The sequence below is a fragment of the Canis lupus genome, chromosome 2 (assembly GCF_011100685.1).
Source record: "Canis lupus familiaris isolate Mischka breed German Shepherd chromosome 2, alternate assembly UU_Cfam_GSD_1.0, whole genome shotgun sequence".
Classification (NCBI taxonomy): domain Eukaryota; kingdom Metazoa; phylum Chordata; class Mammalia; order Carnivora; family Canidae; genus Canis; species Canis lupus.
Window position 1 is genome coordinate 60,723,734 of NC_049223.1, and position 27,599 is coordinate 60,751,332.

At 46.5% G+C, this 27,599-nt stretch overlaps 2 long non-coding RNA genes across 2 annotated transcripts; one reads left to right on the top strand and one right to left on the bottom strand.

The window, feature by feature from the left end:
- Window positions 1–5,524: 5,524 nt before the first annotated feature.
- LOC102155462 lies at window positions 5,525–13,036 on the bottom strand. The gene is made up of 3 exons (XR_005355028.1): window positions 12,894–13,036; window positions 6,809–6,898; window positions 5,525–5,902 (listed from the first exon to the last, which is right to left on the bottom strand). It is a non-coding gene; the product is annotated as an uncharacterized LOC102155462 (long non-coding RNA).
- Window positions 13,037–20,439: 7,403 nt separating this feature from the next.
- On the top strand, window positions 20,440–22,476 carry LOC119870072. Its single transcript, XR_005355029.1, has 3 exons — window positions 20,440–20,558; window positions 21,648–21,812; window positions 22,306–22,476. It is a non-coding gene; the product is annotated as an uncharacterized LOC119870072 (long non-coding RNA).
- The last annotated feature ends 5,123 nt before the right edge of the window (window positions 22,477–27,599 follow it).

Genomic DNA, 27,599 nt, shown 5'->3' on the forward strand with positions numbered 1-27,599 from the left:
AGCTCGCAGGAAGAGAAGCGCCTGACTGCGCAGCCCCTTGTCCCACTTCCCTGAATTCTTCCTACACAGAGCCTGGCAACCCAGCTACTGGGTGACCTCTCCTTTGCACCTTACAACAACCTTGTGAGGACCCTCCCCGTTTTTCAGATATGGACATTGAGTCTGGGAAAGCTCTCCTTCAAGGACACTCATCAGATAACTTGGAGATTATGACTCAGAGATTATGACGGATGATCTTGAGGTCTCTTTCTTATACCGGTATTTAGAGCTTTTTGTCTTGTTTTTTTGTTGTTGTTGTTGTTGTTGTTTTTATTTTTTGTTTTTTTTATTTTTTTTATTTTTTATTTTGCTCTATCTGTATGTCAACCGTACCCTATTTGCTTAATATTTTTCTCTAAATCAACTTGCTTTTAAAAACGTATATACTTTTGTCTAGCAGGAAATCATGGGGTTTGTGTGTGTGTGTGTTGTGTGTTGTGTGTGTTTAAGATTTTTTTTTATTTATTTATGAGAGACACAGAGAGAGAGGCAGAGACATAGGCAGAGGGAGAAGCGGGCTCCTTGTGGGGATCTCGATGCGGGACTCGATCCCAGGCCCCCAGGATCATGACTTGAGCCAAAGGCAGACAGACACTCAACCGCTGGGCCATCCAAGTGCCTCAGAAATCATGGTTTTGTTGGATAAACTACATATGTTTTCTTCTCTGCCCATGTAACTATGGAATAAACAGAGTGCTATATATCACCAAACAGTCTCCTGGCGATGCCCAGGACGCCACATTTGTGCCTCACCTTGGAAACACTGCACACTGCTTCTTTAGGGGGCTGTGCCCCCCATACCCAGAGGCCAGCCCTCTGGTCGGGGGTCGGGGGCAGGGGTTTGTGGTGTATAACCTCTGGTGTCAGGCACACCAAATCCCGGCCTTGCTACTTACTACCTTTCTGAACTTGACCAAACCTCTTAGTCTCTCGGAGTCTCGGTTTCTGTGTCTATAAAATGGGACTAATAATAGTACCCTCCTTTGGGGCTGCTGGCATAATTAGATTAAATAACACAGGACATGAATCTGACACTTGATAGCTCTCATTAGTTTCTGTGGCCTCTGGGAAGGAAAGGAAGCAGGGCATGGCCTGGTTCCCACCTGCAAGAGACCAGGGTAGAGTTCAGGTACAACTTGATGGGCTGCAAGGGCCAGTGTTCATACCTCTGGGCAGAATGCAGAGTCTTCAGAGCTTCTGCCTTGAGCTCAGGCCTCCATTTGGCTACATTTTGAGCTCAATTCTGACAGGAAAAGTAATGATCCCAGAGCAGCTAGTCATCCCCCCGTCCCGACCCGTACAGAGCAGGCAAGGCCAGGACATGGGAGTCAGAGCAGCAGGCACTTGGGGCTGCTGCCCTCTCCACAGACCACACTAAACAATTCAGGGCACATCTATCTGCTTTGATGGTGGGCTCCACCTGGGGTTCCTAGGAAGCTGGAACCCTCACATGTGCTTAGGAGCAGGGGCATGGACAGGGCCGTATTATGACGTTGTTTGTGGGACTTGGGCACTTTTAGTATTGTGTTAGTACTGTTACACTTGAAAGTTGTTTGTCCCTTCCTTCATAAAAAAATATATTAGAACCTCTATTTTACAACTGTGTTGGTATAAAGACAAGTTGAATCCAGGCTGGATTCCTTGTTATATATTTATCACTATCACATTCATCTTCTTCTGATTTTCAAAGAAATTAACATTAAGACCTTCTCATGCACCCTAGAAGTACTGTGGGCCTAGCCACTGTCCTACTTGGAGGACAGGCTATCGTGGGGTGTAGGTGGTCTCAGGGTATAGAAGTTTTCCCTAGGGCTGAGCCCAAAGGGGAAAAGCCCATGGAGGAGTTTCTCCCAAACTGACTCTCGGGTACTCTGGGGCACACCTGAGTTTTCCAAATAGTCTGCAAGGAGCCATCCTCACCTGGACAGTGGAATCAGACCAGAGGCTAGAGCAAATGGGCCCAGGCTGGATCTGGGGTTCAAATGCCAGATTCCAGCTCCTCCCCAAATGTCAAAGGTAGAAGGAGAAACCCAACCAAGGAGAGGAGCTTGATGGGCGCTCCAGCCCTAGAAACAAATACCCCACACCCAAAGTCAACATGACCCTCGACAGACTCCTTCCTGACACATTTCCATTCCCCACCCCCACCCCCAAACTGGATCCCAAATACAAGTTCCTAATAGCAAGACGAGCCCTCAGCCTGGCAGCTCTGTGTAGAATACTTTCCTGACTCTTCGAGGCAGAGCTCTTGGTTTGAAGATGGCAAACCAACCCACATTGCTTCTGCAAAAGGGAGGACTTGTCACGCAGCTTTAGGATATCTCAGGGAAACTAGGGGCAGGAAAACCCTACTCTTTTGGGGGAGACTGGACCCACGAGCTAGAGAGCCCTCTGGGGTGGGGGGCCCTCTCCCTTTCATCTCTAGGTCTGTATACTTCACTCTTCTTCCTCTGCAACCTGGCCCAGTGGCAAATATATGGCAGCCCCATGCCTCCTTAGACTACGCATTCCCGTTCAGGGATGCCCTCAGCCACAGCAGTGCTGTCTCTTCATCTTGAGTTCCTGATCCCCAGGAAAGAGAAGCTGATTGGCTCAGCTTGGGTCAGGGGTCCTTCCAGCACTCCTGGGTGCCTGTGTCCTGTAGATTAAAAAGCATTTCCCACAGAGAGTTTCAGTGAGTGGTCCTAAGGACCCAAGAGTCTAGCTGGGAAGCTCCGTTGGCTTGGGCCATCCAGCTGAATCACATAGTTCATCAGAAGCAGAAGGAACGGAAGTTGAGTCGGGTCGCCAAAATGCATCCATCCAGTCTGCCCGTTGAGAGCGACCACGGGTAGGCAGAGCCATCCTGACGCAGCTGTCCTCACCCACGTTGCTTACAATCCTTCAACCAGAGTGTGATATTTACCCAACAGCCGCCCCTGGGGTCTTGGTCACAAACACACAACCCGGACCAGGCCACACAGAGGGCCACGGGCCGCTCATTCGTGCCTGGACACAACCCACTTTGCAAGCAAAGGATGGTTGCCTGACAGACGCCCCTTCTTCTCCCCAGGCCCCTGGGTGAGACTCAGCAAGAGGAAAGCAGCTCCGGGCCGGGTAGGCCTGGGAGACGGGCGGGAGATGGTAGTCCCCATCCAATAGCTCAGCTCTGGGCAGTGGCTGAGCCCTTCCAGCCAGCAAAGTTACGGCCAACATACCAGCATCCCAGACGCTGAGCAGATGACACTACTCGTCTGCCATCTCTCCCAGGGAGCCTGCCAAGTCCCCAGGCCCGGCCAGTGCTGACATTTAAAGCAAAGTGTGTGTCAACCATATTAAACAATATCCCAAGCTGTGGGTTATTAAGTGCAGGGTGAATTGACCACAGCAATTAAACTGAGATTAGGGAGTGATAAAGCCAGGGTCCCGGGGCCGCAGGCCCTGTCACACGGGGAGGCCTATTACAACGTGTGAAAGCCACATCAGAAACTCCGTGGCGTGGCCTTCAAAGAAAACTTGCCCTATCACCCCAGCCCCCCAGCTCCTCACCTTGATTTGACTTTTCTACCTCTGGCCATCTGAGGTCCTCAGAGGACACAGCTCCTGCCCAGCATCTGGGAATGACTGGAGACTGGCAAGTAGGGTCATGGGAACCTGGCCTCAAAGCAGTGTTCTACCCGTTGCGTCTGGAGGCTCGCTGCCTCCTCCTTGCCCCTTTCCCAATTCGGATGACACACGACGTGGGATCAGCCTTGAACTCCAGAGCAGGTAGGAGCCTCGTTGTGTGGCATCCTGTAGCCCCAGGCAGCCGCAGAGGAGCAGCTGGAGGCCACACAGGCGGGGCCAGCCAGGAAAGGCCCAGGGAGGGCCAACCCTATATGCCATCGACTGGGCGGAATGTAAGGGTGAGGGGAAGATATGCCGGCGCTGGACAGACCCCACACACCTTGAGGCAAACACGCGCTGCCCTTTGAGTCACTGGCTTCAGTCCCCTGGGCACCAGGGCCGTGCATGGTCTTGCCACAGCTCCATGGCCTGTCCTCCAGGCTGTTGGGTGGCCCCAGACATTTACACGCTACCTGGTGTGTGGGTGGGGGAAGCGGTGTCCAGAGGAGGCTCTCCTTCTAGATCCGGGTCTGAGCCCTGCACCCTGCCCAGGGAGCTGCCTCTGTCTCTCGGGGACTCAGCGTGCAGAGAGAGGCGGTGTAGCTCCAGAGCCTGTTGTCCCAGGAGCCTCGGGGGTCCAAGGCTCTGTGGTTGAGGCCATAGTGCTTGCAGTCAAGGCAGCCTGCAACCCAAGCTTTGGTCCTGCCTCTGGCTCAGTACGGCACCTCGAGCAGGTGGGCTGCCTCCCATTTTCTCATGTATAAAACTGCCCAGCAACAGGATATATACACACATATTTACGGTTGGGGAAGAATCTTTTTTTAAAGATCTATTTATTCATGAGAGACACAGAGAGAGGCAGAGACAGAGGCAGAGGGAGAAGCAGGCGCCTGCGGGGAACCCGATGCAGGACTCGATCCCAAGACCCCAGGATCACGCTCTGAGCTTAAGGCAGGTGCTCAACTGCTGAGCCACCAGGTGTCCCGTTGGGGAAGAATTTAACACAAGGGAGGCGCTCTGCTACATTGGTGGTGGTCATTATTTTATTTTTCCAGGAGAAGTCACCACTGAATTCTGTGGATTACCCCTGAGGATCACAGCGAGTTTATTCTCTGGGCTACTATACAGGATTTTGCCGAGGCCTCCCTTCCATGGCCGGCCACCGGCTTTGCACACACGTCCAGCAGAGCTGGAGGGGCCGCCGACTCTGCAGGATGCCCGTGGATCTCAGGCTCCTGCAAACACCGGCGTCTAAGGAGTTAGCTGGGAGGCCGCCCCCGTGGGAGCCTGCAAGGTGGGGAGACCGAAAAGCCAGTCCTTCACCCCGCTGTGCTGTGTCTCTCTCTCTGCCTTAGGTGGCTCTCAGAGACTGCATCTGCCTGTGGCACAGGCCCTTGGCAGACAGGAAGCTACGGGCCAGGCCGTAGCTTCCACTGGGTGACCCTGGTCCCGGTGCTTGGGAAACACAGCCTGTGCCCTTTATCGCGCCAGCCCCGGGAGGCTGGGGTGGTAGCTGCTTCCACCGCATGCCCCCACCCCCGACCCCTGCTCAGCACCTCTACCCCTCCTCTAGCTGTCATCAGTCCCCTGCCTTCACTCCCCTCTGTTGAAAACACTCGAGTTTTATGTGGAATTCAAGAAACAAAACAGAGGAGCACAGAAGAAGGTGGGGGGAATGTAACAGGATGAATCAGAGAGGGGGACAGACGGTAGGAGACTCTTAATCATAGGAAGCACACTGAGGGTTGCTGGAGGGGAGGCGGGAGAGGGGATGGGGTAAGTGGGTGATGGGCATCAAGGAGGGCACATGACGGAATGAGCGCTGGGTGTTACAAGCAATAATGAACCTCTGAAACCAATAATTCACTATATGCTAATTAGAATTTAAATAAATTAAAAAAAAAACAGCACTTGACTGGCTGGACCCTAACTCATCCACATTCCTCTCCAACGTGTCTTTATTGCATTCAGAGAGGGCAAGGTCCTAGAGAATTCCTCAGGATTTGACTTTTAATGGATAATGTGCCAAAACATACAGGCTTGATGGTAAGCCCCGGGGTGGGGGGACACGGTGGGAGGGGGGGAATGTTTGGTTAACACTTGCGTGCCCACAGCCCAGAACAGTGCTGACCCATAGCAGGCATACCTATAAATAGGTAAACTAATGATACGAAGGGAGGGCTACGAAGGCAGCCCCTCTTCTGGGGGAGGGGGTTCCATGATCGTGGTTGGGTCCGTTGAGGAAAGTTTCGCTTCTGTCTCAGCTGGTCTTTTATGACTAGAAATAACAATGATGGTGTTCAGAGGGTTAAAGAAACAGATTCCATCCTAGCTTCCAGAAAGGCCAAAGTTGCCCCCTGGACCAAGTCAGATGCAGTCCGGTGAGACGGGTTCCTGGGATTAGTGGAGAGCACTCCAACCTCACCTTACTTGAGCATTCTGCTCTACATTCATTTTCCTCCTTGCTTTGCTCTTTAAGGGGGCGGGTCAGTCAGGGGGGCTGGAGACCATCTTGTTTTATTTAACATATCCCTATATCCTTATAAAATGTCCAAAGTCTCTTCCAGTTGGAGAAAGATCTGAACACATGAATGCAGCAATAACGTAACCCAGAAATAGTGTGGGCTGGGGAAACGGTTGAACCCAATGCACTGGGCCTAGTTGCAAATGGGCCCCTGAGGTTAAGATGCCACTGGCCAAACGTTTCGAGCATTTTTGGGTTCTGAGTGGTCAGGAAGGATGAGGAATCTCTGCCCAAAACTCAGTAGATTCCAAACTATAAAAGCCTTGGGTCAACCATAAAGACATATATATTTGGTGCCTCTGGGAAGGGGGAAGAGGGGGTCCTCAGGCTGCCATCTGGCTTCTCAGCAGCCCCACCCCCCAACCGCACTGAGGCCAACTTAGCCTTAAGGACTCCAGGCTCTACCTCTACCCTGGATCACAATTTATCTGCCCCTGGAACTCCCCAGCAAGACCCTACTCTCACACTGGAAATCTTCTGATAAACTAACTCTGACTACAGTGTGAATAGTCCTGCATGGGCTTAACGTGTCTGCATGTGAATAGGAAAGGTGCCTTAAAATGCAAGCCCTTTGGGAAGGATTCTAGATACCATCAATGGAGCTGTAATATGGGAGATTTCTAGAAGGGAAGCCTTCCCACCGATAATCTATTGACTTACCTCTAAATTGCCCTTCCTGGTTACAGTTCAGCCACAGCAGGACCTGAACAAGCTACATCCTCTTCCTGAGCCCTGGTTTTCCATCTGTTACTTAAGTAGGTTGAATAAAGAGACATCTTAGGTCACTTTAATTCAAAAGTTGGTTCTTTGAATGCAAATTTCTTAGCTAGACATTTATATCTTCCCATTATTTGACCCTAAACTCAACTTTATTATCCATGACTCCCCTTACAGAAACAAGAGGGATCATATTAACAATGCTATTAAATAATCCTATAAAATCACTGGTGTTTTGGTGTTTCTTGAGTACTTACCATGGGCCAGGCATTACTTTAAGCACATTTTCCATTTGACCTCAGACAGCCCTAATGATAAGATTCCCATTTTACAGATGAGGAAACAAGGGCTTAAGTCATGTGCTGGTCCAGCAAGTAAAGGCTGGGGCTAGAGTTCAAACCCAGGCAACCTGTGCCCTAAGACATGACATCATGCTGGGTAGGCTTGTTCCCTGGACAAGATAGGGCCCCCCTCTCCCTACATCAATTCGAAAATTAGGCTCAGAGAGGTTAAGTCACTTGGTCAAGGTCACACAAGCAGTAAATTGAGCCTCTGAAGCACTTCCTTTGGGCTCCACCCTGTTTCCACTGGATCCCAAGACCTTCAGGCTGCCCTCTGGCTTTTCAGCAGCCCTTCCCCATCACGGTGGAGCTGCTTTACAAGTACCTCCCTCCCTCTCTCTCTCTCTCTCTCTCTACACTCCTCCACCCCTGCCCCCCCTCACTGCCTCCTGTTCGGGCTTTTAACTACCTGAACTGCCTCCTATCACTTGGCTGGAAAAGCATCAGAAAATCTGGATAAGAGGGGGACAGAGGGTCTGGGAGACTCAGCAAAGGCAGCTCTTTTCCATGAAAATAAAAATCAAGAAAGCCCAAGTCTTTTAATCTGACCCAGAAAATAAACTTCCTTTCTTCTGGGCTGGGATAGCAGATGCCAAGATCCACCTCAGGCCTTTAAAAAACAAAACCAAACCAAACACTACTAAGCCTTAAACCCCTCTATGATTCCGTTTATAATAAAAACATTGACTTCCCCTCTCCCCTGGTGGGGCGAATTGCTGCGGTTAAAGAATCTGTTTTTGTAGTCAGCTAATTACCCCCTTAAAGGATGGCTGATGATCTAACTTCCCGCCCTCAGCTTGGCCTCAGAGCTCCCCAACTTGGCTCCAGAGGGCTACGGGGCTGAGAATCAGGCCTGAAGAGGTTAGGGAAGAGAGGGACAGAAGCCCTCAGGGCCCCCACCCCCCAGAGCATGGCATAGGCACCCTCAAGGCAGAAAATCTGTCTTCCAACCTGCCTCTGCCACCTCCTGTCTTCGCAAGTGATGCTACTAACTTCCTGAGGCTCAGGCTTCTCATCTGTGAAATGGGGACACCAACGGTACCATGAGAAGTTGAAAGTCCGGGGTCTAGCACAGAGCGAGTGCTCAGTAAACACTAGATTCTTCTCCCTTGCCAGTCCTACTTTCCCTTTCCTTCCTGGACTACCCAACACTGAAGAGCCTGGCTAAGCACCTGCCTTCCCAACTTGCTCTTGCTCAATCATAGCAGCCATAATAACTATAACGAACATTTAATGAGCACCACCAGCCAGATGTATATTGAGTGGTTTAGAGCTGTTACCTTATTTAATTCTAGGAATGATCTTGAGACACATCCTATTCCTACTATTAGGCCCATTTTACAAAGGAAACAACTGAGACTCAGTAAGGCTAACTTACCCACCTAGGAAGGTTAGCTGTTGTAGAATTAAAAGTCAGCACTTTGATTTGAATGCCCATACTGGGGACCTCCCTAGAAGTCAGAAAAATTTATCTCTCCTCCCGTCCTTGGGAGATCGAAGAGAAAATTTAAGGCCCTGGGCCTACTATGGATACCAGACCAGAGGCAGAGGCTCTGTTCTCTACCGAAGTGCAGGTTATAGTAGAAAGAGGTGGTGCCGGGCCCAGCTCAGATATCATTGGATCCTACTGTATATGGGAGGTCCTTCAGTTCTCCACGATGCCCATTTGGAAGAGGAAAGAGGGAAGGGTGGAGAATACCCAACAATTCTTCCTTAAGATGGGAGCTAAGAAGGAAACTGGCAAAAGTCAGCACCGCAGAAGAATATGGCGGTCAGGGAGCCTCCCTCAGGGAAGCTAACATTGTAGGTGACTCCTAAAGGCAGAATGAGAATTAGCTGGGTGAATGTAGTATTCCAGAAGAGGGAACAGCACAGGAAAAACCACCAGCTCACAAAGAACTCCAGGTTTGTGCCTCCACTGTGCTTCCCAGCTCCATCAGCCTCTTGGTCCAGATTTCCAGTCTCAAACACATTGTTTTTCTTCTTAAATGACCCCCTCCTATGGCCCTTTGGGTGTATGCCAGGCTGGGAACTCTCCAGACCTGTGCAATGCTCTGTTCCTACAGCTTCTTGTTTGCCTCTCCCTCTGGCTTCCTGGATTCCTTATCTTCCTCTCTTGTGGTTTACACCCTTGTTATGGTCTGAACTTTGGGTCCCCACAAAATTCATAACTGGAAGCTCTAAAACCCAATGTGACTAGATTGGGGATGGGGCCCATGAGGAACTGATAAAGGACAAATGAGATGGTAAGGGTGGATGCTAATCTGATAGGGCTGGTGCCCTCATAAGACAAGAAAGAGATAGCAAACCTCTCCCCCACCCCCACCCCCATCCCTCCCTCTCTCCCTTTCTGCTGTGTGAGGACACAGTGAGAAGGTGGCCAACTATATGCCACAAAGAGAGCTTCCACCTGAACTCTAGCTGGCTAAACCTTGGTCTAGGACTTCCAGCTTCCAAAACTGTGAGGAAAAAACTTTCTATGGTTTTTAGCCACCTAGTTAGTCTATGATATTTTGTATAGCAACCCATATATGCTCATCTCGATGAAATAAACCTTTCAGTAGCTCTCTGGGAGTTTCAAGGTGGGGGGGTGTAGTTTTGTTTTGTTTTGTTTTTGCTTTTTAACTCTGAAAAATATTTTGGACAAAGAATTTGCTGAGTGTAGAATTTTAGGATGAGAAGACTCTCTTCCTAGGGTTTGATGGCTATTCTCCACTGTCTTCTAACTTCCACTGCTGTTGTTGAGAAGTCTCTGGATCTTCTTAACCCCCAATTCGTGAAGTGTGATTTTTTTTCTCCCTGAAATCTTTTACAACCTTCTCTTTATCTTTGTTCTGAATTGTCACCATAAGAGGACTCAGTGTCAATTGTTTCTCATTCATGGCTCTGGAAAGCCAATGGGTCATTGAATCTGAAAACTTCTGGGCAGTTTTCTTGCATTTTATTTTCCTTTCAAAATGTCTCTGTCTCTACTTACTGTGTGTCTACTTTCTGACCTTCCTGACCATAGAATCAAGATACATGAATTTGGCCTTTTTAAATAGATCTTTTCCCATAATAGCTATCTTTTGGGGTTTTCTTTTCCTAATTTGATCTTCTGATTTTCTCAACATTATCTTCCATCTCTTATTATTACATGTTAGTATTTTTGCCATTATACTTTCAGTTTCCAAGAACTCCTTTTTGTTCTACACCAGCTGATTTTCATAGATATAATATATTCTCTTATCACTCTGGGGATGTTATAGTTTGTTTTTTAATATTCATTCTAGCTCTTGTATTGTCTTTCTTTTTTCTTTTTTTGAGAAGGGTCTGGGTTTTTTCACACTGAAGACTTTTCTCAAATATATAAAGATCCTTGGCCTTCTGTTTATATTTAATGGAGAGGACCTAGAAAGCAAGTGGAAATCTGTGAGTGTGTTGATGACTGGTCAAAGGCCATATTTTGCTTTTGGAGACCCCCAAATGTCAATATTTATTGCTCTTTCCTTGGAGACCTTCGTTCTCCAGAGGGGGAATCTCTCATCTCCTGGGGGGTGGCAGTGAGGAAAAAGGGAGGGGGAGTCAGTACACAAGAAGCTAGAATTCAAGGAACCAAAGACAGGATCAGCCCTTTAACAGTTCAAATAGGATGGTTATTGAGATTCTGTGTACTGGGTAGAGGGAGAGGGGAAGGGGAAAAAGGGACTGGGAAGAGGGAGAAGGGAAAAATGGGTGGGTGAGGAGATGTATGTTATTGGTATCTTGGTTAAAACTCATTCTTGTCTGAAAACCCCAACACTTTCACTTATGCATTCTGTGTGGTGATTTCTATCTCAGATGGCATCTAAGAGGCTGTTAGATTTCTGTTTTATTCTCCCCTTGAAACTTTTTTGAGAGGTATAAATATGGGAAATAAATATAACTCAGTGTCTGACAGTTTTTCCTTTATATGTCCATCTTTTAGAAGGGACAGTTTTCGTATTTAAACCCCATAGTTTATTGCTTTCTGTTTTAGTGTTAAGTCTTTCTATTATACAAGTAGGAGGTATTTGTTACAGATAATCTAGACCAGGACTCAGCAAACATTTTCTGTAAAGAGCCAGCTAGCAAATATTCTAGGTTTTGTGGGCTAGGTTTTGTTGTCCCTACTCAACCCTGCTATTGTAGCTCAAAAGTGGCCATAGACAATACATAAATGAATAGCCCTGGCTGTGTTCCAATAAAACTTCCTTATAAAAACAGATGGTGGTCCAGCCTTGGCTCACAAACCAGTTTGCTGACCCCCCACCTGCAGAATACAGACTAATAAAATGAAGAAAACAAAACTACCAAAGATAATCGACGTTGGTATTTTGATGTGTATCTTTCCAATCTTTTCTCCACGTATATATATTTCATTTTCACAACAGGACTGTCATCTACACACAGTTCTAAACTGTTTTTCTCCCATAATATTTCAAGAATATTTATGCCATGAAAGAGTCTTCAATAACATTACTCTTACTAGCTGGGAAGTATTCCATCACATAGATCGATCACAATTTATGTAACAATCTCCCTATTGCAAGATTTTGTTTTTAATTTCCATCTCTCCTATAAAGAATCAGGGCTAATATTTAGTTGCTGTGCATGAGTCCAGTGACACCAATGCTGTACAGGAGCCATCTGTTCTGATTAGTTTGTGCTCTTGCCATGCCAGCCATTAAATTTTTTTTTTTTAACATCAAGCCTATAAACTATATGGGAGTAAATAACATGAGAAGTAAGTCTTAATACGATTTAATAATTACTTTAGGATAAATTCCTAGAGAAGAACTTGTTGCTTACAAAGTACTCACATTTTTAACATTTTTGACAAGCATTGTGAAATCAACGGCCAGAAAGGCTATGCCAATCTTTAATCCTACCAGCAGAATGTGAGGGGAACTTTTTTTCTACTAAGGATCTTTTTAATAAGTAAATTTCACATGTTATCATAAATTCTTAAATTTGTACAAGATATCTAGGATTAATGTCTATTCTCCCTCTCAGAAACACCATATAGAGTAGATTCTCTTAGCACATTTCAGGCACATAACTTTCAACTTCATCTTTCTCCGACACCTGTGCCACAGACTTTCATCACAAGAAGTACACTTAGAAAAAGGGATCCTGTGGTTAAAGACGTTCAGGAGAAGTGAAGGACTGTCATCCTGTTCTTTGACAGTCCGAGAGCTCTCCAGCCCCTTAAAAGCATTGAGAAGACCTGCATTCCATTTAGAACCATTTACTTCTTCAACCTAGAATTTAGTAAACAAAACTCTCTCTTCAAGTAATAGCGATAAGAATTCAAATGACTTAGTTCTTCAGAACAAGTTTGGGGAATCTGGTCTCAAGTGTGGACAGAAAGCATTATCTTATCGTTGTTCAATACTATGGTGTTCCCGCCCAATAATCCCACCACTAAACAGGATGGTAAACACAACACCACACCACAACGAGGAATTAAAATTATTGGCAAGTTCTAGAAAAACTTTTGGTGAGCACAAGCTAAAAACAAAACAAAACAAACAAAAAAAAAACAACAAAAAAACCCCCACAATAATATTAAGACTACTAATTCTAGATAAAGGGATGATGAGAGGGGCATAAGTGAATTGAAGTTGCTTGCCATATCCTGAGATATGAAGTAGGCAACCCATAGAGCATAAGAGACATAGTTTTACCTTCACAGGTAATAGCAAAGTTGAGGAACTCATTACCCCATCAAGTTCAAGGAACATTTAGGCAAATTAGTGGATGTCAGATTCATAATGGATTATTGGAGGAAAGCTAAAGATTCGGGGAAAGACAGTATTTCTGACCTTTTGGAAACTGACATCATAGAAGGAAATTACCATGTTCTTTCTTGGAGTCTGCCAGTCATCACTTAGTTCTTTTCTTAAAGGTCCCTAAAGGAGGAATTCTTTGCCTCCCTTAATACCCCATCTCATGCTATTCTATCATTAATTGTTGGGAAAGATCATCCTCATGCCTCATCAAAACCCTTCATCTTCTTTCTAGCCAGGAGCTGAAAAATAACAATTTGGGACTCTACTTCTTTTATTTATCAATATAAAGGGAGGAGAGAAGAGTTAAAATGTAGGGAGGGCCCTGAAAACTCACTCTTTCTATTGATTTTCAGTAATCTTCCCAGAGTAACTTAGAATTTGAAAAGTTTTATCAAAATGTGTTTCGCATTCACACATTAAAAAAGGAATAGCTCCCCCAATCACCCTCCTGCTTTCAATGATTCCTGAGTGATGTAAGTTCTATAAAGATGATATTCATTCAAGCTTGTTATGTCCTCTCTCCAGGGGCCTCTTTCATAACAGGGCACCTCTCAAGATCACTAGCAGCAAAATCTCAAAGTTTCTGGGCACTGTGGCCACACAATACATAACTCAGGAGATTCCCCTGTAGGTCAGCATCTCAAGGTCCTCTATGAACTCATTAACTTTCTCAGCCTTGATTGACAAAGAAGACAGAACACCTAGGAAAGACTGTCATTCTATCATGGAGAAGACATCATCTTACATTGCATCCAATCCATTTCATTTTGTGTATACAATCCGTATGCAAATGAGCTAGTGATAGGAAGGAATTTGCCCAAAACTCTGATTATTAAGAAGTGTGGCAAGGGTTAGAACCCTGGGTCCCCTCTTCTGCAGAGAGCTCTCTCCATTTCCTTCTGTTCCTCTCTACACTGTACACTTTTTGCCAACCCTATGGGGGAAGTTGATGGGTCAGAAGGGTCTAGGAAGATTCCTTTGTGAAGATAAAATCCGTCAATTTCTAGTCTTTAGAAACAGTAGAAATCTCATTTGGGGTTTTGAAGCCTTTGTCTTGTGTATGTTTAGAGTTAAACCTTTGGCTGGATGTGAAATGTTCCAGAACACTCTCCCCAACTGCCTAGCAAGACCCTTCCAAATGCCCTCCTTAATTATGCAGAAAGCATCTTTCTTGCTAGGTTGCCAAATAATATTGCAGGAACTAGAGCAAAGCTGGGACTTGTTTTCCTCTCTTCTCTTGACTGTACATCCTTAGTTTGGTTTTAAATTTCTCCATTCTCCATGGCTATTGGCAACACCGGATTAGTAATGCTAAAAAATTTATCTTTACAACCTATTGTCTTAGGTAAGATTGTATCAACAGCTCCAGATGGACCAATCTCTAAGAATAATTTCACTTCCTCTTATCATTGACAGGAATCACATTTACATATTCTACTGGTGGGCGAGATAATGCAGAGATGATTAATGTCCCTCGATGTACAGATACCTGTAGACTGTTTGATCAATGTCTCCCCAAGAAAGTGTCTTTCATTCTGGATGCTCAAAGTCCAAAAACGTGCTGTGATTAATGTAACTAAATGTTTGGGGTCGGCAGAAGCTGCAGGCTCTGTTCCCTGCGTCCCCGTCACACTAAAGAGAGGTCACGGGAGACTGGATTAGTCATGTGGAGAAAAAGTCTGTGGGGCGCATGTGTGCATGGGATTTCAAACATCCCCTTAAAGAAAGAAGCACAATCTTCCCTGGAATAGCTCCTCCAGAGACTCACAGGTCTGATTCTGTGCGTTGTATTAAAGTTAGGATGTATTCTGATTTATTTCACATATTTGTTAACCAGAAATATCTGGCTTCTCCAAGTTATCCCTTAGAGAGGCATTGGAACCAGCTAGAATCATGGAACATAAGGCATGGAAGGGAGTTAGATATTGTGCTTTGTTTTCTTAATCCTTCAGATTTACTTAAACATTTCCTCTGCGATGCCTTTAAAGAGGTACCAGTCAGGGTGGCAGAGTTTGAGCAGGGAGTCCGGGGGCAGCCTGGACTGCATTAGATGTCAGCTCTTCCTCAAGATGGGGGGATGTGGGGCAGGTTCCAAAACCCTCTTGTGCCTCAGTTTACTCATCTGTAATCTGGGGGTAATAACCACAAGTACTCTTAGGGTCGTTGGCAAACTTAAATAAGAAAACATCTTTAAAGTGCTTAGTTCAATGCTTGGCACTTCACAAGAATTTAATAACTTCTAGTTATTGTTGTTGTTATTAATCCTAAAAATAGCTTGTTGAAATGTCTCATACTCATGCATGTCTCATGCACACTTCATGCAAACAATGAGGCTTTCTTCAGGTACTGCCTGGCTACGTTCCTCCTGCAAGGAGATCTATTTTCCATTGGAAAATATTTTTAAGGAAATTATATTCAATTCAAGGACATTTACATAATAATATGCATATCTAAAACCTGACTAAGCCAGGCTGCCCCTAGCTGTGGGAGCTGAAGAGGCCATATTTAGGAATACAAATTACTTCTGGAATATGTTTCTGTGCCCTGGACTGCTCCCAAGGAACACACGTGGGTCACAATTAAATGGCAAAACTGGAAGATGTTAGAGGAATTCAGAAAGAAAATCCAGAACCACATAAGGTGTTCAAATCCAGAAGATGGAGTTTGGAGAGGATGAGCCAGAGGTGAGAGTGGTAGGAATTTCTCAAGGGTGAGGACCATAGGCGCTGGGAAATTCATTAGGACAATTCATCCATTCATTGATTCATCCATTCATTCAAGAAACATTTATCAAATGCCAGGTACAGTTCCAGGTGTTGAGATAATTCAGGAAACAGGTCAGACCCAGTTCCTGCTCTTGCAAGGTTTACATCCCAGCAGAGAGAACAGACAGGGCAAGCAGACAATAAATAAGGCTATGTCTGCCAAGCACAGGGCTGCAAGGAAAATGGAGCCCCACCCTTGTTTCTCCCTCTCTGGGCAATGAAGACGTGCTCCATAGAGAAGCAGCTCCTGTATGACTTTGGGGAAAAGCCATGCCCTCACCAGAGCCCGCTCTTTGGAATGTGAGACCCATAATTCTAAGTCCCCAATGTGAATCCTTGGAAAGATGGCTGCCAGCAGTTACACAATCTGGCCCAGGTTAAGCAGCACCCACTATGTCCACTGCCAGGTCCCCTTCCCTAGCCGCACCCCCAATCCACTATGACTTGCCTTGGACATAGTCTATTCCCAGGCCGACTGTGTCAGTCAGTCAGAATGGGTGCTAGTGGGTAAGCCTTTGGCCTCTACACCAGATGAGATTATGAAAGTCTAAGAAGAGACAAGCTTTCCTTGCTCACTGACACAATCAGAAGATGTGCTGACCCAACCATACAAGTAGGAGGGAGACCACTGTAGGGTGATGTGCATCGTATCCAAGCTTGTCCTGATGGAAGCCACTTTCGTCCCCTTCCACCGCCCATTTTTACCCACCAAAGGGCACAGGGCTCTCTGGAACCCCCAAACCCTGTGGCCCAGCCCCTTCCTCAGTGTCACACAAACACCTTGCTGTGAAGGTTCACCTCCAAGGCTGTGCTGGATGGGCTCAGGAGTTAGACCAACCAGAGTTTAAATCCTGACTCCACCCCTTGCCAGCTAAGTGACCTTAACCTAGCTAAACCTTAATTTTATCACATGGAAAATGGGGGAAATGCAACTAGCAGTATGAGGGCATCAGTGAACTCGTACTTTCAAAGCCTTGCAAATTGTTAGCTCATAACAAGAAGAAAGGAAGAAAAGAAGGAAGGAAAGAAGGAAGAGAGAATGAAAGAGAAAGAAAGAAGAAAGAAAGGAAAGAAGAAAGAAAGAAAGAAAGAAAGAAAGAAAGAAAGAAAGAAAGAAAGAAAGAAAGAAAGAGAAAGAGAGAAAGAGAAAGAGAAAGAGAAAGAGCAAGCTGCAAGAGCGCTTCACTGGGACGAAAATGCCTATTGCCTGCTAAATAATGCAGAGTGTTTGCCCTTTCTCACTGTGAAGGTTTAGAAAAAGGTTTATGTGATTTTGCATTTTTCTCCAACTGGGAGAGAGAGCCAGGAGGTAGAGCAGCAGCAGGGGGATGGGTCTCCAGCAAAAAAAAAAAAAAAAAAGAAAAAAATATACACATTCAATAAATGGGAAAATTATTTAAATAAGCAATCCTGAGGAAAAAAATATGGAAGCCAATTTTATTCATAAAACAACTGATTTACAGCATTCTAGCTAAGAGCAGCTTTTAACTCAAGCCTCTGAGATCCTATTTATTATTCAGCAAAATATTCAAGATTAATAAAGGTATCTTTAATACTAATATAGCAGCAAGAGCTAATATATGTAAAATAATTATTATGAAAAGTATTATCAATATTTGGGGGAATAATGTACATGCATAATGAATGAATTTTGCCCCTGGGTTTAGGCTTACATCTTGGCCTGATTTTGCATGGAGAAATTCTGCATTATAATGAAAGGCAAAATGATCACACATTATAACTGCGAGTTTTTTATCACTGCTTAGAAGGATCCTAAAACTGTCACCTAAACAGGAAAAATATATATATATTCCATATAAGCATGCAGATGGTGAGATTTATCATTCTTTGAGTGGTGGAAAACACCCAAACACCCAATTGCTTTCAAAATGACAACTATCAGCCCTGAAGAAGAAAAGAAGAATTTTTTTAATAGCCAAATATCACAAAAATCTACTAAATTTTAGGCAAGGGAAGTGTTGCTTAGGTTTATTATTTTATTTTTAGAAATCCTCAGGTATTACTCAAATGGCATTTATAAATTAAATCGGATGAAGAATTATTTTCGTCTTTATGAGCCACTGAGGATGTTATAAAATTGAATAGAAACTCCTCCCCCACCTCTACCCTCACACCACACTTGCGGGATAAAAAATAAAATTCTATTCAGCAAAACTCTGAGCATGTCTCCTTGCATCAAACCTTGTTGGGGAGGAAGGGCAAGAAAGAAGGAAAAATTAGGGACCATTCCTTTCCTTCTAGAGCACTGAATCATATAATAGAACGGGTATCTCGGCAATGAGCTCTCTAGTCTAGTCCCTTTATTTTACGGATGAGGATGAATGAATGATGAATCCGTGCAAAGCTATGTTTCCTTACTTCTAAAGCAGAGGACTTTCTACCACCCCTCCCGCACCCCATCCACCAAGTTCACCGGGGCAACCGAGGAAGATGCAGTGTCTGCCGATGATGTCAACCGTTGCCACACAGAATCTGCACCTCCTCCACCGAGGAGGGGGTCACACTGAAGTTAGCCTTCACCACACTCAGCGCAGACCCCAATTTTAGCAAGAAATCAACTCACCATTTCTCAGGACCTACTCTACACAAAGCATAATGTGGACTCCACTCAACAGCCGCTATTCTTCTCTAACTGAAATCTCTGTGGCGAAGTCTTCTACCGTAAATGATCCCTCAGGTGGGGCACGCATGTTCAGCATCATCTAAAGAAAACAAAAGTTTCCAAGCATTTGCTAGCTCTGGAATTTATGTGTAAGAACTCATGTTTGAGAGGTTTTATTTTTTATGTTAAATGACGACACCATAAATCTCATGAACCGCGTAAATCAGACTTGACTCCAGCCCCGTGAGTGAGGCCAGGACCGATTTATGACGAGGCACAAGAGAAGAACAGTGTGTTTTATTTGTTTTACCACCTGGCATTTGCACGCAGAGGAGCCTTCGGGGGAGCTGACGTGTACAGGCCAGGGAACAATCCACAGGGCTACGATAAATCCACCTGCAATGAGCAACCCACCTTGGGTTGAGAACTTGGACTTGACTTCAAAGATAGGCTGTGTGGTGGAAGATACTTAGTCCCAAGCAGCGACGGCCTTTGGGTTGGAAGTCCACTATGACAACTGCCATATCTTGCCTTCAAACACTGCTACTTATTATGATCAACAGAGAGAGTCCTTTGTGGACTTTTCCCATCTTTATTAATGGGAAATTCAAGATCAATATGAAACATTTTAAGGGACATCGTATGAGTTCTGAAATGAAGATAATTTGCCTTAAAGAGTCCCAATTCACTAAAGCCGTTTCCCTGAATCCTGTCTCTGGGATAATAGTCATTTATTAAACAAATATTTAATGAACATCTACTAAGGGGTGAGTCCCTCCTCTCATGGAGTTTACTGTCTAGTGGGGGAGACAGAAAATACAAGAGTAGTAGATCAGATGAGAATAACTGCTATAGAGAAAAATAAAGTAGAGTGACGGAGTGATTTATTAGATAGGAGAGTCCGGGAATGCCTCCTAGATAAGTGGCCATTTCATTAGAGGCCTGAAGTCAGAGAAAGAGCCACGCAGATAGCAGAGGTGAGTACAGCCACGCAGGGCGAAGACTGGAGATGGGACAAGGCTGATGTGTTCAAGGAGTACCCAGGGAGATTAGGACGGCCAGAGTGTAATGAGTGAGAAAGAGAGTCATATGATGAGACTGGAGACATCACTGGGGACCAGACCCATAGAAGGACTTGGGCTTTAATTCTGAGTGAGATGGAAATCTTAAGAAAACTTGAGCAAAAAAAGAAAAGAAAAGAAAAGAAAACTTGAGCAGAGGAGCAGAACGATGTGAACTGTTTTGAAAGTTGCACTCTCCTTTTGGAGGACAGAGGGTTAGGAAGCAAAGATAGAAGCCAGGAGATCGGTTAACATACTACTGCAATAGTCCAAGCCAGAAGTCATGGGCTCCACTGGCAAATTCCCTTCCTCTATTTTATTTACTTTTTTTCTTTTTTTCTTTTCCTTCCTCTACTTTAATCTCAACTTGCACCTCAAGCATATTTCTCACTAACCATTAAACACATTTTAAGGACAAAATCACAGTTGAACGTAGAGTCTGAGAGCTCTGGATAATTTGGCGAGCAGGGGAGCAGGGGGAGAGATGTTTCTGAAAACTAAGTTTTAAGTTCAGAGGACATAAGAAGTCCTTTTCCTTTTGAGACATATCGAAGATACTACAGTTCCATCTGTTAGACAACAGGATGCACCGGAGGATGATACCATTCTTTCTGATGACCCTAAAACCAATTTTTTTTTGTGCTGTAGGTTCAGCTTCTGGGGAAAGTCTTCCCTACACCCGTCTACCAATGTGTCCAGAAAGCAGTACTAGAGACCTCACCGGACTTAATGAAAGCTCAACTGCACTTCATAGAAAGGAGAGAGAAAAAGAGCATCAGGAGAGAGAGGGAGGGAGGGGGTGGGGGCCGCTCTGCTGTATCCTCTTCCAGCAAATTGGTTTCCAGTCATGTGAGCGGATTGGGAAGAGAACACTTACGAGTGATTACTAACACAGGAAGGTTGCAGGGGGGTGCACCGCGTAGACAGTGAAGAATGGGGCCAAATGGGAGGGAATGGACAAATTAATGATTAAGGAAGATTTTTTTTCTTCTAGGAGTCGTGTCCAGCCTGGCCTCCCAGATTTGAGCAATCTTTCACTGTCAAGAGAGGCTGGGAGATTGATTCAATTAAGATTAGCAGAGTCGGAAAAATGGCATCTGGGTTAGTTTTGGTGAGTGGTGTCCTCTCTCATCTCTTGGTGGTGGTGGTGGCCTGAACACACGCAGGGTCGAGCTCCATCGGGTCCCCGGGAAGGCGACGCAGGCTTCGGAAGTGGGGTTCGCGGACCAGACACTGGGCAGGAGAGGTGGCACTTCCCGGCTCTCTTCCTTGGAGGTCTCTTGCATGTGTCCTCCTTGGGGTTGATTTTCTTATAATTAACCACTCGTTGGAAAGGAAAGCACAGGAGATGGGGAAACTCTGAAATGGGGGCGGGGGGGGAGTCCTTGCTGGAATTTCCACTTGAAGCAAATGAATGTAATTGGTGGTCTCATTAATTCCGAGACGAGGCCCGGGTGCCCTCACCGGTGCTTCCCAGGGGCCGGAGGGCTCCGGAGACGCGAGCGTGTCTGCAACAGAGAGCGGCAGGCAGCGCCCCGTCTGCTGGCCAAGAGCCTCACAAGGCTTGAGGTCCGGGGGAGAAGGGATGGGGGAGGACATCACTGTCGCCTCGTCCCACTGCCACGCCGAGAAACCCAGATGTGCAATGCTCCGGCTTCTGCCCCGTGGATCTCTGCGTGGAGGGGCGGCGGCAGATGCTGACAACGGATGTGCCTTGCAATTCACCGCTGCCGCCTCTAAATTCGTATTCAGACCCTGTTGCTGGATAAGTTTAATGAAAGTGGTACTTTCCACGAGGTCCCTGGTGGCATTAGTTCACATTACAAAATCATTATACATAATTTGACACTATTGTGCACCGTTAGCTTAGAAAAAGAGCTTGTTTTACAGCTCTGGGGACAGAGGTCCCTCCAGATAAGGTTGGGCTTAAGAGAGAGGAGAGAAGTGCCTCCCTCTGGTTAGTAATGAGGACTTTGATGTTTGATGCAGCTACTCCCTTTATGCCCATCAAGACAGATATTTAGTCCAAGGGAAAAAAAAAAAAAGAAAATAACCGAGTTAGGCTCCTAAAAGGCAGCGGAGGACCAGGCAGTGAGCTCTACCACTCTTAAAAGCAAATATTTCATCTTGATTTTAAAAGCCTCTCCCAGTGCCACAGACCCCTGCTTGATTTTTGTTGTTGTTGTTGTTGTTTTGAAAGGTCCTAAAAAAAAAAAAAAAGGTCCTGCTCCTGGTGACTTGGCACAACTTGTCACACACTGTTCCACCCTGTTCCGCACAGCCACGCAGGGCTGGCATCCTCGTGGGCTGTGCAGGAGTGGCCTCACCCATCCTTAGAGATGAAAATGCTTATGCCTGCACGCAGGTAAATGGGTCCGTTCCTGAGTGCCTAAGCCCTGAATACCCCAACCCTTCCCTCAGGACCCCAGATGTCCTCAGGAGCCAGCAACTAAAGGGTTGATATCTGTCACTCCAGGGGACATGTAGGCTGAAATGGATTAATTTATGCCCCTCCCCAAACTCTTATATTAATGTCCTAATTTCTAATGTGACTACATTTGGGATGGGGCCATTAAGGGAGGTAATTAAAGTTAGATGAGATCCTAAGGGTGGGGCTCTAATCCAATAGGGCTAGTGTCCCTATAAGAAGAGGAAGAGGGGCACCTGGGCTGTTCAGTCCCTTAAGCATCTGTCTTCGGCTCAGGTCATGATCCCAGGGTCTTGGGATTGAATCCTGCATCAGGCTTCCTGCTCCGTGGGAGAGTGTGCTTCTCCCTCTCTCTCTGCCCTTCCTCTCTGTTGTCTCTCGTAGGCAAGTTCACTCTCTCTCTCTCTTTCTCAAATAAATAAAATTTAAGAAGAAGACGAGGAGGAGACTGCTCTCTGTGAAACACACACAGAGAAAGGGCCACGTGAGGACACAGTGAGAAGCAAGGAGAGAGGTCTTAGCAGAAATCAGCCCTGCCAGCACCTTGATCTTGGACTCCCAGGCTCCAGAACGATGAGAAGAGACATCTGTACTGAAGCCACCGCACCTGTGCTATGTGTTGTGGCCGCACTAGCTGACTAACACCCAGGGAGTTCTCATGGGTTAGTTCCCATGCCTCATATCCTTCAATAAATCATTTTGTTTTCACCTGTTAGCATCCTTTCCTACAAAAAGAAGTCATGTACCTCCCTCTAGCTACCTTCCAAAAGTACATGGTTCCAAAACAGAATTAGTTCACACCTACATGCCGGTGTGGACTTGGGGTGCCAGGTGTCATCTTGACCCCTGTCCCCTTAGACAGGTTGGCTAATTGGTCAGTCACCCAGGCCCCTGGAGCCCACCTGCTCTGATATCTAGTACCTGTCACTTCCTTCCACCTGCCCAAACCCCCCCTTGGCTCACAGACCAACATGTGTCCCCCGTACTACACTGGCAGCCACCAAAAGTCTGGCCTTCCTGCTCCAGGCTGTCTCTCTCCCACCCAATCGCCTCTCTTCAGAGACATAACTTTTCTAAGACCCCGAGCACTTCACTGGCCCACTTGAAACTCATCCGTGGATCCCTATCCCTCTTGGATAGAACCTGACAGCATGGGGCAGGCCTCGCAGAGTGGAGCTTTCCCCTTCCAGGTGATGCACATGCTTTCCCTTGTGCCTGAAGCAGCTCTCCCAAGCCCCCCCCCCCACACACACACACACCACGCGGCCAGCTCTCACATGGCCTCCCATGGAGGGCACTGCTTACATGAGTCTGGCAGTTGGTCATTCTGACGCCCTCAAACACTTCCCAAGATGAGGACCTCGGCCCCTCTGGCTCTCCTATGGGCAAGTCCATCTTATGACTGATCTGAAATCGTGCTCCTTCCTATACTCTCCCTGCTGGTCCTCCTTCCCTCCCCCTACCTCCTCCTTGTCCCCCACAACCTTTCCAGCCTCTCAGGTTTCCTTAGCTCCATGAGAGTGGAAATGACATTACCCCTTACTCACTGCTGAATTTCCAGTGCCCATGAGGCCTGCCACCGCAGGGTAGGTGCCAAGTTAATACAGGATTAACTGTATTAATATGTTGAATACAGGATTTATTTAAATATTTAAAATACCCACCATTTGCTTTGACGTGGATGGAACTGGAGGGTATTATGCTGAGTGAAATAAGTCAATCGGAGAAGGACAAACATTATATGGTCTCATTCATTTGGGGAATATAAAAAATAGTGAAAGGGAATAAAGGGGAAAGGAGAAAAAATGAGTGGGAAATATCAGAAAGAGAGACAGAACGTGAGAGACTCCGAACTCTGGGAAAAGAACAAGGGGTGGTAAAAAGGGAGGTGGGCAGGGTGTGGGGGTGACTGGGTGATGGGCACTGAGAGGGGCACTCGATGGGATGAGCACTGGGTGTTATGCTATATGTTGGCAAATTGAACTCCAAAAAAAAATCATTTTTACATAAATAAATAAATAAATAAATAAATAAATAAATAAATAAAATAAAATAAAATAAAATAAAATAAAATAAAATAAAATAAAATAAAATAAAATAAAATAAAATAAAATAAAATGAATGCTAGGGCTCCAGGAGACCTCAGGGAGTAAGATCGAGTTAAACTTCCTCTTTATTAGGTGAACAAACCAGGGCTCGGCCACGGGAAGAGAATGGCCCAAGGTCACAAGGTGACAGAGTGGCCAGGCCAGGCTAGAATCTGGACGTCTGAAAGGGCTAGGAATACACAGCCAACCATAGGCCATTTGCAGGTGATCTAGGGAGAGAGTCGCTGGGTCCTTTCCCAGAGGCGGTCATTGGGATGGTGCAAACGTCAGCAAACTCCCATACCTGGTCCCACTACCATTTGTTCTAGAGAATACAATTTGAGATTGATGACATTTTAAAGGGTGTCATATTCTGGGCATTCACAACTTGGGCTAGAGTGCAGGAAATCCTGCTTGTCTCACAGAGGATGACAAATGTGCTCTGGGAAATTCCCCGAGGGAAGGAGAGCATCTCGGGGAATCTCCATCACATGGGCAGGTCTGGCCTAAGAGACCAGAGTGAGAAAGGGTGTTTAGGCAATTCCTTCATATTCTAGAAGTTTCTTGGGACACGTGTAATGTGGGAGGAATGTGTGTTTCAGATGGAGGGTGGGAGAGGAAGGTATGGTAGGAGGGACTTCAAGTCACCAGGGAATGGCTTCACCCCCAAATGCCTCTCCCTTCCTTGGAGGCCCCACTCCTTCCAATAAGGGGGAGGAAAGGTTGCTTTCAGGAGATCCAGGTGAACCTCCCACTCCCCAACCAAGAACAATGGAGGGAGAGAGATTCTCAGAGATTCAGGGGCAGGAAGCCACATTCCAAGGGAAATAGGTGGACAAAGAGAATCTAAATAACCACCCAAAGCAGAGGGAGAGAAAGGGACACAGCCTCCCAGGGGCTTCAAACCTGCAAATAAAGAAGAAACAACTCATTCCCCAGGAGAACCATGAAAAGGGAAAGACGACAGACACGTTATTTTCCTCTGTCTCTCTCTCCGTCTCACCCTCTTCCACCTCCTTTCTCCTCTTGTCTCTTTCTTCTTTCTGAGCCAGATGGCAGAGCTCACAGGGACCCCAGGTAAGTTGTCCGCCTCCTTGTGGGAATGGTTTTAGTCACACAAATAACGATAACGCTAAAGACACCTGGTATTTATGGAGACTTTACGACACACATTCCCGTTCCAGGTGCCTTGCATCGATTCCCTCCTTGAACCTTCCCCACCCTGGACCTGGGGTGCTGGGATTACGCCCCTCTTCCAGGCAAGGGCACAGAGGGCAGAGCAGCTGTCATCCGTCCCAAGTTTCGAGCGAGCCCTGTGCAGGGCTGGCATCCACCAGGGTGTCCTTCCTCCTGTGTCTCCAAGCTCCTGGCACTCACTGGATCTTGGAACTGCAGCCTTGGGGACCCCCAGTCATCTCAATGTGGGTTCATACACCCACGTTCACACTGGCCTTTACAACTTCCAGTACAATCCCTCATCTTCAACCTCAGTAGCTTCCCCTCTGAGGGCTTGAGGACTCCATCTTGCAGACCAAGAGGATTATCTCAAAAGAGCTTCAAGCTGTCCCCCTGCCAGGTGATCTAGTGGATTCCACACTCTTCTTCTAAGCTCCCCTATAGGCAAGGAGAGGAAGCAGGTAGCCCTGATAGACATTGGGGATAGAAGTGGGGAGAGAGAACAGAGTCCAAAGGCATGGAGGGCAAGCTCCAAACATCTATGAAAGCTCCTTTTTAATCTAAAAAGTTCACGAGGGGTTCACATTCTACTGCAGATTATGTCTGTCTCTGAGAAAACAGAAAAAATCATGTTTTTAACTACTTTGCTCGGAATAAAACAGATGATCTAAAAAGTGGCCCACATGCATCTCCCGACTTTATCCCCAGGTGGAGAAGGGCCTAGTCTGAGAGGATCGGAGCCAGCCCAGGCCTCACCTCACCCAACCATGTTCCAGCAGAGGCCCAGAGAGTGACGTGATTTGCCCAAGCTGCCCAACAAGACAGAGTCTAGGCCCCACACCTGCAGAGGCCTAATCCAGAATTCCTGCACCGCCTCTGATGCAGTGATTGAGCGCAGAGGCAGAGGGAGCTGGCAACGCTGGAGAAGAGTCCCCTTGTGGCTGAGGAGCCTCACCTCAGTGGGGTGGCCATCCTGACGGAGGCAATGACACCATCCACAGCACCCTTCTTGGCATTTCTGTTTCTGGATTGTTGATTCTTATAAAATGGGAATGATCATAGTATCAACTCCACGGTTTTGATATAAGAATTCAGTGAGATGCCACCAACGCCTGGCACATAGGAGGGGCCTCAATAAGTCAAACTCTTAAGACTGCCATCATCTTAAAGGAGGACGCTCCTTTTTTCCTGGTTCCCTTCTAAGACCTGCCACACTGGGAAGCTTCCCAAGGAAGCCCTTGTAGAGCTCTGATCACGTTAACCTGCCTCCACGGGGTGGTGTGGGGCTTCTCCAAGTGAACACCTGCAGAGAGCCCAGTCAAGGCCCCGGTACAAGGGAGCGCCTTACAGAGAGTTTCTGGGTATGCCTGTGTGTATATTGACTATTTTATATTAGGTAGTTTCAGATGGACAGCTTTATAATTTAATGTGTGCCTACGTTACAGAGCGATGGCCACCGTGTGTCCAGCTACCACCCATCACCGTATAAGTGACGCCCTTTTACCCACTGGTGCTTAACAGCAATGACCTTTTATATACTTAGAAGTAACCTCTACCTCCTTATATATATATAAAGACTTATCCCCTCCGGGCTTCTTTTCACGAAGCGCTATTTGGGTTGTCTCTCCAAGCGAATCTCTTTAGAGGACGCAGGAATGAGCATTCTGGGAAGATGACGTCAGGAGATCAGTGTTTTCTGGTGTCACAGGGGAGAAACTTCTTAATCCACACGGCGCTGACTTTTCCCCTCCCCGACCGGCTCGAACCCCCTGTCCGCCCAGCGCTGCCCTGGCAGGCTCCCAGAGCCCTCTGGCTCCATTCAAAATCCCCTTTTCAGAGATTTGGCAGTTTTATGGCCTTTAATGACCTCCTATTGTACCCTGATTGCCAATCAGGGCACACGTAATGACCGAGCAGCATCACTTAGCCCTTATTCCGATGACAATGGCCAGAGTGGCCAGCTCGCTGTTTTGACATGAGCGGGGTCACAGGGAAAGTTTTCGGGCGGGTGATTTAAGGAGGCCGGACCAGCCAGCACCCTCGACTCCTCCGTTGCTGGGACTTGGACAAAAGAATGAACTCTGAACTTTTCCTTTGACGGATGGAGGTCATTAAAACCGTGGTGGGGGCCCCTTCAAAGGCAGGTGTAGACCAGGCTGTCCCTCAAAGCGCCTAATAAAGAGAGAACAGGCAATTGTGTGGGACTCAGAGAAGGGGAACTTCTGAGAGATTCACTCAAGTGGTTCAAAGAAATCAATGAGCCGCTCTGGCCGATTGACAGGGGGCAGAAGTGCCGCGACATTCCCTCTACCACCCATTGAATGGGTGGCTGCCCCAATTGTTCCCAAACAGGGGCCACCACAATAAATGCTTGGGGTCCTTTCATGGGTACCCAGGGCTCCCGGGTCTTACGCCAGCAAGAGAATCCACAGAAAGGGACACCACCAACGCCCATTTTAAA